At 44.7% G+C, this 14,258-nt stretch overlaps 1 protein-coding gene across 4 annotated transcripts in view; it reads right to left on the bottom strand.

The window, feature by feature from the left end:
• MAPK4 (mitogen-activated protein kinase 4) overlaps positions 1 to 3,287 on the bottom strand; it is a 138,620-nt gene extending 135,333 nt beyond the window's left edge. Inside the window, exon 1 of one of the 4 annotated variants that reach the window (XM_084781038.1) lies at positions 3,056 to 3,287. The gene's annotated coding sequence lies outside the window, so the exon portion shown is untranslated. Of the gene's footprint in view, positions 1 to 1,856; positions 2,290 to 2,502; positions 2,650 to 2,761; positions 2,891 to 3,055 lie in introns of those variants that run through there. The other 3 variants (XM_084781036.1, XM_084781040.1, XM_084781037.1) reach the window with 3 other exon arrangements.
• Between the last annotated feature and the right edge of the window lie 10,971 nt (positions 3,288 to 14,258).

The following is a 14,258-nucleotide window of genomic DNA, read 5'->3' as shown; positions in this document are numbered from 1 at the left end:
CATGCAAACAAGGACAGATCCAGGGAGAAAAAGAAGTCACATTCCTGGCCCAGAGGAAGATTACAGGCAAGCTCAGCTCAGGTGAAAACACTTCAGGAATGCTTGAAATAAAGGGGAGAGAGGCTACGGAGCTGGCCAGCTCAGGGGGAACTACAAGATCTCCTGGAACTTCAAACTGACACCTGAGGTGACAGTCTGAGGTGTCTCGTGCAGCACTTTTCTGGTGAATGAGAGGAAAGCCCTTCAGGTGAAGATCTAGTCCCTTCCAAGGGCTCTAAAAGCTGGCCTGTTTTCCTGACACTTCTGCTAACTGCCATTTCCCTCAGCTGGAATCCTACTTCCTCTTGCAATGCCCACCTTATGTCTACTCTAGAAATCCCTGCTGCTGCTGCTGCTCTCCTTTGCTTTTCTTTCTCTTTCCTGGTTAGTGGACACAAGCCATGTGCACATTCATTTGGAGCTATGTTCTGTGAAGACTTTCTAACATGTCTGGCTTCCAGAAAAATATCAGAAAGGGGAGGGGGCGTTCCAGCTCCTAACAAAAATAATACCATGTGGTTTTAAAAGAATGTAAAATGGAAATCAGAAATAAGTTTAAGAAGAAAAAGTTCATCGTATCAAGAAGCTGGACTTTAGTAGTTACCAGAAATTGCTGGAAGTCAAGGCAGAGAAATAAACGTACAGAGCAAAGGGAAAGTCACCATTTCTGATAGAAGAAAAGCCACCATTCTATGGTTCTTTATTTTGTTTTTGTTTTTTTAAGCCTGTTGCTGGATTTCCGTTTTTTGCTACCCAAACTGCCATTTACAAGCATGTCTCATGAACTCTGTCAGATCCTGCAGTACAAGGGCTGTATCTTACATTATATTTCCCTGGTTGTAAGAAGGTTTAAATATCTGCCATTATACTAAGAATCTCTAATTTCTGGCCAGTCTGAATAAAAAACCAGAAGCAATTCTTCAAATCTCTTAACAGGTCCTCTCAATGGCCTTGGTACCAGAGTGAGCTATCCTTGGCTGAATTAAATGTAGCTGGCCCCATCTTTCTTCCCTCCTCACGACTTACAGGCTCCTTCGTTCTTGAGTTGGCAATCCACCTGTATGCCTTTCTGCCTTCATCATAGATTCCCCCTTTTTAGCACTAGGGTTTTGTCACATAAAACTTTGTTTCATTCTGTTACAATTGGCAAAGTTCCTTCTCGTCCTTATTCTGCCTTGTCCCAGGCAGACCAACTCTCAAGCATTCAATCATAAGTTGCCCGGTATGTAGAGACAAGCGCTTTTCACATCACACCACAATCTATAAAGTTAAAATGCAGTTTTCTGCAGAAGTTGAAGACCTATTATACTCTCCCCTTGTCCCTATCTATACTGCCACCCCGCCCCACGTCACAACCCCATACTTACACTGGGCACCCATTCAGCCAAAAACAAAAACAAAAAAGTGCCCTTTACATATTAGGCTCCCCCTAAATAATGATTATAATAACAAGGTCATAGCACAGCTTCATCAAACATCGCAGAATACTCAACAAGTACCTGTCAAACTGAAAACATCAGGGCACATTTCCTTTTGCACATAGTAGGTGATCAACAAGCATCTATGAAAGTAAGCTATTCTTAAAACAGCTACCTAGCACACAGTAGGCCTCCAGTAAAGGGCTACAAAACTCGAACAGCAGCCAACACTCGTTCTTGGAGAACCTGGCAGAGATGACATTAATCAAAACCGAGGCACAGACCCATGAATGGAAATGCACGTCTCGAGGTAGCGCTTTCGAGAGTGCAGGCGAGGCGCGTGACAGAGTGGCCGAGGCAAGAGGCAGGAATCGCGCTCTTTTGGGAGGCTATACCCACCTCCGCTCCAGGTATTGATGAGCTATCCGAATCAAGGGGCTGTAAACCGTGTGTTCCAATGATTGTCACTTCAGGGCAGCGCCTGCAACTCTCACCACAACCTTCTCTTTGGGCAACCACCCAGCCTGGTTTCACAAGGCATCGAGAGTAGCAAGGAGAACAAAAGCAAAAGCCCGCCGGGCTTCCGATCCTTTTCTGATGGAGATCAAGCCGGCCCGAGGCAGAAGGAGCCGGCCGGGACTGAGCGGTGATGTCAGCCCCCATTCGCTGCCCGCACTGCCTGCCCTCCCCAGCAGTTGCGGGCTCAGTGCAGCCCAGCCAGGGGAAGCAGCCAGGTCCTCTCCCTCCCGGGGCCACTGGCCCGCAGAGGGGGCGCCTCTTTCGGGTGCGGCCGGGGCAAAATGCGAGGCTAACCCCTGAACAGACAAATAAACTGGGGAGAAGAGACTAACAGGGAACTAAACCAGATCCTCAAATCTGAATCACAACTCACGAACAGCCCCTCCACCACCCGGAACGCGCGCTGTCCCCAAGGGGTGGGGTCCCCTCTTGGCGGCCAGCCCCTGGGTCCTCTTCCCTAGCACACAACCACCCGGGGAGCCCAGCCGCAACCTTCCCACCCAAACTGGCGACCCAGGCACAGCACCCGCGCGCGGTGCGCTGAGGAAGAGGTCACGGAGGGCGGCCGGGGTGGGTCCCGCCGGAGACGGTGGCCGGCGCTTGGAAAGTCGCGAGTTGGGTGTCTGCTTGGCCCTAGGGGGCGGGAAATCACGGGTCAGGTGAGGCTAGGGTGCAGAGTGAGCTGGGAAGTCCCGGTCCCTGCTGTTCCCAGCTCTCAGGAGCTGACGGAACTCCGGGAGGCGGTGGCAGCGGAGAAGAAAGCTGGCGAGCAGGGAACCACTCACCGAGACAGATGGAGCGCGGCGGCCCTTTGTCTGCGGCCACGGCGCCGGCGCTCTCGGCCGGGTTGCTCCAGCCCAGGCGCGGGCGAGCTCCTGCCGGCTCCCCGACAGTCCAGCTTGGGCTCGGGCCGGGCCCCCACCCGTACTGCCCTCACTGCGGCTCCGCCCCCAGCCCCGCCCCTGCCATGGCCCGCGGGCCCCCACCTGCTGCGGCGAGGGAACAGCGAAGACAGCGGGGACCCGGGCAACAGCACCCTGGGCCGCCTAGCCGAGACCCAGACCAAGAGGCAGCTTCACCTGAGCAGCCTGGCTTCTGCACCTCCTGCGTAGAGCCGGTCCCTGGGTAGCCTGGCCTTCCTGCCCGGCACCTGCTCCTCAGGGTTCCTGTCTCTCCAGCAGCTGGTCCTCACTCCTGCAAGGGTTGGGGGGTCCCCTCAATGGCCTGTCCCGGAGTAAGGGATGGAGGAAAGTGAAGCTCTCCCTGAGCCCTAGCCGGAGCTTAGTCTTTTCTCGGGATCAGCCCTCTCTAACCGTTGAGGCTGAGGGCGGGGAGAAAGAGCTGGCTAAAACTGGACCACTCCAGGCTGGAGGAAACCCTCGTGGGCTGTAGCCACCCGCCCCCCCCCCCCCGACCCAGGGTCGAGGGGACATGTGGGATTTCAGGTCACTAGCGGGCGTTGGGTATGCAGCTGGTTCCTTAGACTGTGCATCCGTCCTGGTCCAAGTAAAACTGACGGAGGGGAAGCAAGACTTTGGTAGCCAGAGAAAAACCTGAGAAGCCTCAGACTCCAAACTTTGGTGGTGACTGGTATTTGAGGTATCTTTCAGCAGGTAGATTCCTCACTGAATGCTCGCCTCCCTTTAAAATGGAAAGCTGCTTTCCTAAGCAGAGGGGAGGGGAGTGTGATGAACTAAATATTTTATAATGAGGTCACCAGTGGCTTTGGATCCCCGTGAGCCCTCCCTCCTCCCAACCAAAGCACTCAGGGAGGGGGCTGCACTTGTACACTTCACTGCTGCATGTTTATTTCTGTCTCATCCTGGGCTGGAGAGCGGTACAGTTTGGGGTTCTCGGTAACAGTTGAAATGATGTTTGGGTTGTATAACTTCGCTAAGGGTATAGTGGGTAAAAACCATAAAACTTAGAAACTGGGATTGCACTGGAAGCTGTTGCAAGTGCTTAGCTCAGTGGTACTCCTATAAAGGACACAGATGGTAGCTGTAATTACTGTGCAGATATAATTGTCATTAATCATATGTATGTAGGTAGCCAAGAGGTTTGGGACTAACTATGTAGTTAGGTTAGAGAAGGAGTTATCTGATTTGCATTAACCTAGCAGAGAAGGTGAGGATGAGGATGGCGTCCATATGTAGTCAGGCATTTCAGTGTGCCTTCCCTAGAGAACATTTTAATATTCTGCTTACTTAATTTTCATTACAAATAAGTATTATCAATTCAGCGAGTATGCATAAATACGAAGTGTTTCTGTGTTGATACATCCTTTTTACATCTCTTCTGGGATGGAAGAAAAAGAAGCCTCAAGATGCTCGTTTTATGCAAAGGAGCTAGAAGGGCAAATATTCCACAAAGTAAATCCACCAGCATCAGATGAGGGCCATGACCCAGGACAACAGGGAGTCTCTGAGTCTCCCCTCTGTGTTTTAGCTCAGAGTCTGGGGTCTGGAAACTGCTCTTGGCAGCCATGTGGTTATCCATGTGAGCAGTTTATCTCTTCCATTTGGCAACTGGGGTAATGTAATTTTCTCCATGTGACAAGCGTGAGTGAATGGCTCATGCACAGCAAATGGCCCTCCTCCAAACTGTGGGATGAGAGACTCTGAATAGGCATTTGAATATCAGAGAGCACTGCTGCACCATGCCAGAGGACCAGATGAGAACTGGGGTGTCTGCCTAGCCCCCTTCCATCAGGTCTGTTATGTGGGAGTCTTTCTCTTGTGGATGCCATCGCTCTTAGGATTCCCGAGGGAAGACGCTTGAAGAATTAACTGGAGAAGGCAGGTGTTAATCACCAAGAGTAACTCAGGACCAGTGAGTCAGGGAGTTCACCCGGTCATTCTGTCCTGTGTCCCACTGCCTATGTCTGAACACGCAGACTACCTCAGTGGCTGGCTGGGATGCCAACCTCTCTGTAAGCCCTGGAGGATATGGGAACAGGAAAACACCCTACCTGCCAGATTTATCTCCACACATTAACTCTTGACTCAGGCTTAGGTGGTGAGGAAACCCAAGCCTCCAGACTACATAACAGTTGCCTCTACTCTATGCCCTCTGCTCCAGGGAGAGGTCAGCATCCCTGAGGGACAGCGCCTTTGCATGTGGCCTCTATCCCAGGGATGCTGACTGATCAGGGTTGAGAAACCTATTAAACCTTGCTTGTAGGTGGTGGAGCCCTCAGCAAGAGCATGAAAAGCAAGCCTCTGCCCTTTGCAAAGCACGCCCCACACCTTTCCTTCCCTCCTTCCCTATTTCTCTCTCCCTCCCTCTCTCTTTTCTCCTGCCCCTCTTCCTGTTTCTTCCTGTTCTTTCCCCCTTCTCTTCTACCCACTTTTAATCTGTCTCTCCTCTCTGTTTTTAGCCCTGCTGTATCTGAAGTCAATGCCACTTATGAAGCAGACACACACACACACACACACACACACACACACACACACACACACTGTTCAAGCTCATCCATGGCAAAATGAGGCCAACCTGAGGGATCCTTACAGCCTCAGTCAGGCCTCAGGTCTATAAATCAGAGGCCATGCCCGCTCCGCTGCCATTTCAGGCTGTTCTAGACATGCCTTTGTTCTATGGCGGGAATGAAATCCAAGACGCAGGTGCACACCTGGGGACAGGAGGCAGCAGGCTCTTTGGGTTTTATGGTTCTAACAGTGGACCGGATGGTTTGAAGCCTTCACGTTCATCAGAATTACCTAGAAAATGTTCACACAAAGCAAGAGAGAATGGCCACAGTGGCCCATTTACAAATGTCCATCTGCTTTACTCTGCCTCCTCCTATTACTATAAACAAACTGTCCTTGCTTTGGGCTCGGGTTGTGAATTGGGGGTAGAGAGCAAGCTTAGGGTAGAGGCATCCCTGGATTCAATCTCCAATAATTTGTTAATTCGCCAACAACTACCCCTGCCACATCTGCATCAAATACCACACGTGGACACAATCTCATCTCATTCACTCAAGAACGTCTTTCTACAGAAACTCCTCTGTCTCCCTCACTACAGGATTACACAGCAACGTTCAAAATGGGTGCAGGGCCCAGCAGGGTGGCTCAGCAGGTAGAGGCATCGCATTTGGTCCCCACAACCTACACAGTAGGAGAGAAGCAACCCCAGGAAGTTGTCGTCTGACCTTCGCACACGCCTCTCTATCCCCAATAAATAAGTGTAATGAAGAATTGTAATGGTTTAATGTCACTGACCTTTCAAAAGTAAATCTAGAGCTAAGCGTGGTATCTATCACAGGCCTATGACACCACAATATCAGAAGCAGAGAGGTACAGACAGGAAGGTCAAAAGTTCATGGCCATTGGCTACAGTTGGAGGCCAAGAGAGGCTGCACAAGACCCTGTCTAAAAACAAAAATAAATAAGTACCAAATCCAAAGCAAAACAAAAAATACCCTTTGACTTTCCTCATCTCTCATCAGTCCTTCACAATAAAATCTGGCAAAAACAAAGTTTTCTTCCTCTTACGGATTCCACTTCTCCTCCATTCTCTTTTTAATCCACTCCTGTTATCTGGGTAAGGGAGAGCCAATGGCCTCTGTTTTTAAAGCTAATACGCCCTTCTCAAGCTTTAAGTGTAGTTCACAGTCTCTTTCTTCTTAAAAATATCTTTGTTTTCTCTCAGCATCCTTCTGGTTTGATTCATTCTTACCGGCTTTTCAGGGACCAGTAAATACCAGCTACTTAACCCAGGAGACAGCATACAAAATAAAAAGTGCTAAAATCATTTCCAGGAAACTCAAGAATAGGAAAAAGATGTTGTCGCTACTATTAACATTGTTTTTAGAGACTAAATTAAGCAGTAGGACATGAAAAAAATAATTAATAGCTATGAATACTAAAAAGACATAGATACAGGTCTTGTATATGCTATAATGATGCAACTAAAATGTGAGACCCTAGTTTTGTTTTTGTTTGTAAATGCCACGAGAGAAACAGTTGGATGATTCAATGCGTAAAGGGACCTGAGGCCAAGCCTGATGGCCTGAATTTAGTCCCTAGAATGCACATAATAGAAGGAGAAAATCAATTGCTGCAAGTTGGCCTTCATGTACATACACTAGCATGTACACACATGAACACACATACACACAATATATACATATAGCATAAAAAAAAAAAGTCCTGCCAGAGCATGAGCCATGGTCACATATTGCTGTAATCCCAACACTTGGGAGCCTGAGATAGGAGGATTAGGAGTCTGAGGTTAGCCTGGGATACATAGTGAGACTCTCTGTCTTACAACAACTTAAGCACTTCTGGGTAAGACAGAAAACTATAGGCTGCCTCTGTGCTAGCCAAAGAAAGAGGAAGTTCCAAAAAAGAAACTTTATCTCAAAGAGAGAAATCAAGGAAGAGGAGCTTCAGAGACTCACCAAGAACTTTATCAGAGGAGAGCGCAAACAGAGATGCAAAACAGAGCAGGAAGCTGAGCACAGGCATCTCACGGAAGAAGAGAGATGGAAAATGCTTCCAAAAGGTAAGCCGGATAGAAATGGTCTGTCTCACCCTCAGGACAAACCCACAGCCCTTAGGAAGCCTCAGGGACAGTTGTGGGCTTTGCTGAGACGGTAGTTGTCTGGTGGGCAGATCAGAGATGGAGAGAAAGCACATTCTGCTGTGCTGTGTGCCTAGTATGGCAGAAGCAGGCACCATCTGGACAGACTATCTTTTGTTTAAAACTGAGATTCCTGGGGCCTGAGGTCAGGGAGCATCCACAAACCAGAAAGTCTGTGCTGTAGCCATTATTGAGGGAAGGCCCATAAAGGCAACTGGGCAAGAGAGCCAGACCTAATGGGCCAGAGTGCTGGTGGCAGGAGGCTGGCTCAGATTGACAAACGGATAAGGAGAAATGGCCCCGCCCTTGGTGAGGGCAATGGATGTTTTCTAGTTTGATAGTTGTTGGCCTGAGGTCACAGGGTAGGTTACCTCATCTCCAGCTCCCCAGGTTTAAAAACATTTAAACTCTACATTATTACTCTACATTTAGCAGGATTTCTACTTTTTTCTCTTGATTTTAAGTTTTTTATATTTTCAATTGTTATTCTCCATTAATTTGCTTATACATTTTCTTTCCATTTGGGGGCAATAATTTTTATTTTGTTTTATTGCCATGTTTTCTAAACATTTAGGGCTACTATTTACCTTAATTTTTAAAAGCAATCTTATATTTTTATTTATATTATTCTAATTTGTATTTTTATGATTGTTTGTACTCTTTCATCAATGGGGAGTCTTTATTGTCCTCCTGGCCCCAGTCTTTTTTCTGGCCTTCTTCTCATCTTTCCTAACATTCTTTTCTATTCTTTTTATTTCCCTTCTTTCTTTCACTATTTACTATTTTTACACCCTAATTAATTGTGAACTTCATAGTATATTTTCTACAGTAGTTTTACAATTTCCAGTTGTCTAGTAAGTGGTAATACATTAGTGGGCTGTAATTAATTTTTTTCTGAACATCTCTACGTAATATATGGTTTTGTGTTAATGTTAACATAGCAATTTGCTTTCCCTTCATGGAATGGTAGCAGAAGTTCAGCTTTCAAGAACAGGTTGCCAACAGGAACCCCACCACCACCACAAACAAACCAGAAGAAATATTTGATGCAACTGATGTGCAGGTCTCATAAAATGGAAGAAATGTGAAAAGGCAAGGCAACTCCCCAAGATGCAAGGTAACATAACCCACAGATACAAAAATAACTGGAAGATCAAGAGGAAGTCATTTTAAGTGATGAGGAAGAGTGTGCATGGCAAAAGGACACATGGGAGATGAAAGAGGAAAAGATTCTGGAGGAAGAGGCCACAAGGGAAGGGGATGAGGTCAAAGGAAAACAAGGGAGCCGATGGATGTCCTAGTGGTACCTGTGGTGGTTTGGAATCGCATCACCCCCATAGGCTCACAGCTTGTGGAAGGAGTAGGAGGTGTGGTCTTGTGGGAAGAGGTGTGTCACTGGAGGTGGGGCCTTGGGTTTCCAAAGACTCCTGTCATTCCCAGTTTTCCCTCTGCCTCTACTTTCAGTCAAGTCGTGAGTTCTCAGCTGTTTCTGCTGCCACACCTTCGTTCTGCCACCATAGACTGTAACCCTCTGAGACAGTAAGCCAAATTAAACTCTTTCTCCTAAATTCCCTTGGTCATGGTGCTTTGTCACAGCAATAAAAAAGTAACTAAGATGGCATCTAATACAGTCTGTAATAATTTTTATAAATTAAAAAGGCAATCTTTAAAAACATTTAACATTTTTTTTAATGGTAAAAGGTGATCAATGATGTGAGAAAGGATAGAACCAGTTAATGAGTTCAATCCAGAACTGCATAGAAAAGTCAGACACACAGAAGAAAAGTCAGTGAAAGTGAATGAGAAAGTCAGCAACATGAAAGAAAAATTCTGCAAGGACATTGAGACTTTATAAAAATGAAGAGATGTTAGAAATGAAAACATCAATGAATCAAATAAAACCACAAGACAGCATCACTAATGGACTTGTCAAAGTAGGAGAAAGAATATCAGAGACAGAAGGAAAGCTTGATGGAATGTTGCACTTCAGGTACCAATGGCGGAGGATGAGGGGCACATAAGTGAACATGATCTTAACAATCAGGACCTCTGGGATGCAGCCAAGAGAGGAAACCTAAGACTCATGGGATACAAAAAGGAGCTGAGATACACATTAAAAATATAAACCTAGAGACAGATGTTCAAAAGCAAGAAATATTTAGAACCCCAAGCCACTCCCAAATAGGCATGACCAGAGAAGAACCTCTCTGTTACATAAGATGCAAAGTTGTAAAAAGATACATATAAAGCAGCCAGGCAGTGGAGTTCAAGGCCAGCCTGGTCTATAGAGTGAGTTCCAGGACAGACAGGGCTACACAGAGAAGCTCTGTCTCAAAAAAACAAAACCAGCTGGGCAGTGGTGATGCATGCCTTTAATCCCAGCACTCAGGAGGCAGAGGCAGATGGATCTCTATGAGTTTGAGACCATCCTGGTCTACAAAGCAAGTCCAAGACAGCCAGGGCTACACAGAGAATCCACGTCTTGAAAAAACAAAACAAAACAAACAACAACAACAAAAATAATCCCCCCAAACAACAAAAAACAAATAATATATTAAAAAACATATAAATATATTATTAAAGCAAAAAACTAATATTAAAAGTTTTAAGAGAGGAGCCAGGTGGAGTAGAGTACGCCTTTAATCCTAGCACTTGGGAGGAAGAGGCTTCCAGATCTCTGGGAATCCAAGGCCAGCCATGAACTTGGACTCTACAGATCGAGCCCCAAGCCATCCAGGGATACATAGCACTATGCTGTCTCAAAAACCAAAATGTTTTAAGAGAACACACTGAATCATCTACAAAGGTAGATATCAGAATACTATCAGAACTCTCATTAGACCCCCTTAAAGCCAGAAAGTGCGGAGTGACATATCTCAGGCCTTGACAGTAACTGCCAGCCAAGACTGCTACATCCAGCAAAACTATCTTTTAATGTTGCTGGAGAAATAAAGACACTTCAGAACAAAAACAAACTGAAGCAGGTCAAACTACTGAGCTAGTAGATATTCAAAGGAACATTCCATACACAGAGGAGGAAGAGGACAGTCCCACTCATGAGAGTATAGGGAAGACTTTCATCAGAGCAATTGCAGTGGACAGAAACAGGGTTCTGTTTCCACCTCAAGTGTGGCGAGGAAAACAGACTTGTGAGAGGGCGCCTGAAGTTTGTCCTGTAGAAAGGAACTGCCTCGTGGGGGGAAGGGAGGAGGGCGTGGTCTTTGCCAGTTGCAAGACATGCTATACAGACTCTGTGAGAGTATTAATAGTCCAAGTAACAAAGATCAATCGCTTTTCCGTTGCTTGGCTGTTCATCGCTTTCCTTTGATACACCCCTAGAGAAAAGTTCCAGGGAACACTTCGAGGTTTCAGGTTCCAGCTGCTGTGGCTTTGGTCACTTTTGCTGAATTTTGCTGTTTAGTGGGTCTTCTGGAATCCTGACCATGAAGAGTGGAATAGGCCCAAGGAACTGAGTCTTAAAAAGGTCTACATCTCCTGCCCCTACTAACCTTCTCTCTCTCCTATCTAGAGTAGGTGGGCTGGAAGGGAGAGAGAGGCATTAAAGAGCCCCAAATAAGGTAGGTTTGAAAAAGATCAAAGCCTACAAGCAATGGCTGAACAAGGAAGGAGGAGTAGAGGGGAATCCAACCCCCTAGCACATGGTTCCCAACTTTTCTTTTTCTTTTTTCTTTTTTGGGTTTTTTTTTTTTTTTTTTGGTTTTTCGAGACAGGGTTTCTTTATGTAGTCTTGACTGTCCTGGACTTTTGTAGACCAGGCTGGCCTCGAACTCACAGCAATCTGCCTGCCTCTGCCTCCCAAGTGCTGGGATTAAATGCATGTGCCACCACCACCAACTTTTCTAGCACTGTGACCCTTTAATACACTTCCCCATTTTGTGATGACCCCCCCTCCCAACCATAAAATTATTTTACTGCTACTTTGTAACTGTAGTTTTGATACTGTTATGAATTTGCAATGTAAATATCTGATAGGCAGGATATCTGATATATGACCCTGGTGAAAGTGGCAGCCGATAGGTTGAGAACCACTGCCCTAGCACAATCAGCCTGAAACCCCCTAATGGCGATAAGGAGTGAGTAAAGAACAAACAATAACCCAATCAACCAGATGAACAACCAACAAAATGGTAGAAATTAGTAACTGTCTTTCAATTACAACCTTAAAGCTAAATGACCTCATTGCACCAATTAAAAAAAAAAAAACAACAGGCTTAGCTAACTGAATTTTTAAAAATAAACTAACAACACACCTACATCCAACTCTCTGCTGTCTCCAAGAAATAAATATATCTTGTTAGTAAAGACATCTACAGACTGAACACCAAAGGATGGAAAACAAACTGAAAGTGAATGAAAACCAAAACCAAGCTGGCTTGGCTATTCTGATAGCTAATGTGGTAGATTTAAAAGGAAACTTTATAGCAATGAGTACTTACTTAAAAAGAAAGACCTGAAATAAATAATCAAAGCCTGAGAAAAACAAGAACAGTCCAAACTCAGAAGAAGCAGATGTCAAGAAATAATGAATGTCAGGGAAGTAATTAACGAAACGGAGACTAATAGAACAATGCATAAAATCAATCAAATAAACAGTTGGTTCTTTAAAAAAATTAATAAGATTGTTAATTCTAGTAAAACTAACTAAATAAAAAAAGGAAAGATCCAAATTTACTATATGAGCAATCAAAAAGAAGTTACTATAGATTCCAATTGAACCCAGAGAATAAATAGGTAATATGCTGAAAACGTATATTCCAAAAAGCCTGGGGGGAAAAAACTAGAAGAAATAGATAAATTTCTAGATACATATGACTTAATGAAATCAAACCAAGACAGTATTGGCAGCTTCAACATATCCAAAGCAATCAATGAGATTAAAGTACCAATTTAAAAAAAAATCCAGATCCAGAAGGATTCACTGGAAACTTTTATAAAACCTATAAATAAAAGCTGCCTCTGAAACCATCCCACAAAATAGAAAAGGAAGCAGTGCAGCCATGAAGTCAGCAGCTCCCCAGTACTATAGCCAGACAAGGACAGAAAAAAGAAAGGAAACTGTAGGCCAGCCTCCCCATGAGCATAAGAGCAAAAATTCTCAATATGTGTTTTGCAAACCCAATTCAAGGACACATTAAGAAGATTGTGCGTGGTGACCAAGGGGGTTTCATTCGAGTAATGCAAGGTTGGCTCAAGATAAGCCAACCAATAAATGTAAGTCAGCACATAAGTAAACGTAAGGCCACATATCGTGTGATCGTCTCACTTGGTACATTAACATTCTTCATGATAAGAAGCCATGAAGAAACTAAGAATAGAGGGATCACGCCTGAACACGGTAAAGGTGATATGTAACAAACCTATAGCCAACGTTATATTGAATGGGGAAAAACTGAAAGCATTTCTCTAAAATTTGCAGTGAGACAAGGATATATACTTCATGCGTTCTCACTCATTATAGTGTTCAAAGTCTTACTTAGATCAGTAAGGTGAGAGAAAGAAACAAAATGGGTGCGAATAAGAAAGGAAGAAATTAAATTGTATATTTAATGTATAGTGTTTACTTCAAACTGTTGGCAGAAATGAGATGTAAAAGCTGCCCCCCCCCCACTGTACTCTCCAACTATGCAGTTAATTCTAAATCCAAAAGCCCACTTCTACCATAAAATATGAACAGCCACAAACACTGAACCTGGAAAAAAAAAAAACAAAAACAAGAGAATGACCTTGTAACACTGTCGGGCGTGGTAGCACACACCTGTAATCCTAGTGCTTGGGAGGCAGAGGCAGGTGGATTGCTGTGAGTTCAAGGCCAGCCTGGTCTACAAGTGAGTCCAGGACAGCCAAGGCTACACAGAGAAACCCTGTGCTAAAAAAAAAAAAAAAAAAAAAAAAAAAAAGAAAAGAAAAGAAAAAGAATGAGACCAAAAAGAAACATACAGAGAGAAAGCTACAACTTAATTGTACCCAAGTTTCTCACAGTTTCCTAATTTGTGATGAAAACAATGCCTGGTTATAATTTTTGAAGACGTTGAAAACTTGTCGATCTTCCTGAGACACACAGAAGGAAGGCAGCGGGTCCCGGCTTGTTCCAAGCTTGTGATGCCTATCCGGCACAGGTCACTGCTGTCCCTGTCTGCAGTCAGTGGTCTGGAATGTGGGTGTGCTTAGAGCAGTGAAGGCGATACACCTACAGGTGGATCAGTCACTGGAGTTTCAGATAATTGAACTTAATTTTATTCTTTTAGAAACTTTGATACTTAGTATTTCATATAAATCTATGAAAGATCACATTTTTTAAAGGCAGAAATGTATTTGTGGATGGCTATTAAGAGTTGGTTTCCGATCAGAAACACTGGACCATGTTCCTGGCTCTAGGCTGACAGCCCTGTTCAGTGCTGCTGGACTGTCTACAAACACAGTGGATCTCTTTGCCTGCACACTGAGCATGGCTCGCCTCAAATCCTTAAACACTCAGTCAAGTGAAGACGTTGTCACTATACTAACAGAGTTTGTAGTATTATAGCTATTGCTAATAAATGCAACAGTTTTCAAAATTAAAAAGACAACCTAAATACATGAATGTATGTGCTACTAGGACTCATAAAAGACTATGGGTAGAAATACCAAAAGGAGTAAATCCAAAAGTAGATTATTTGAAAAGAATAAAATCTGTGA

This window comes from Acomys minous (assembly GCF_964271855.1).
Source record: "Acomys minous genome assembly, chromosome: 4".
In the NCBI taxonomy this organism is placed as follows: domain Eukaryota; kingdom Metazoa; phylum Chordata; class Mammalia; order Rodentia; family Muridae; genus Acomys; species Acomys minous.
This window is presented reverse-complemented; position numbering and strand designations above follow the sequence as displayed.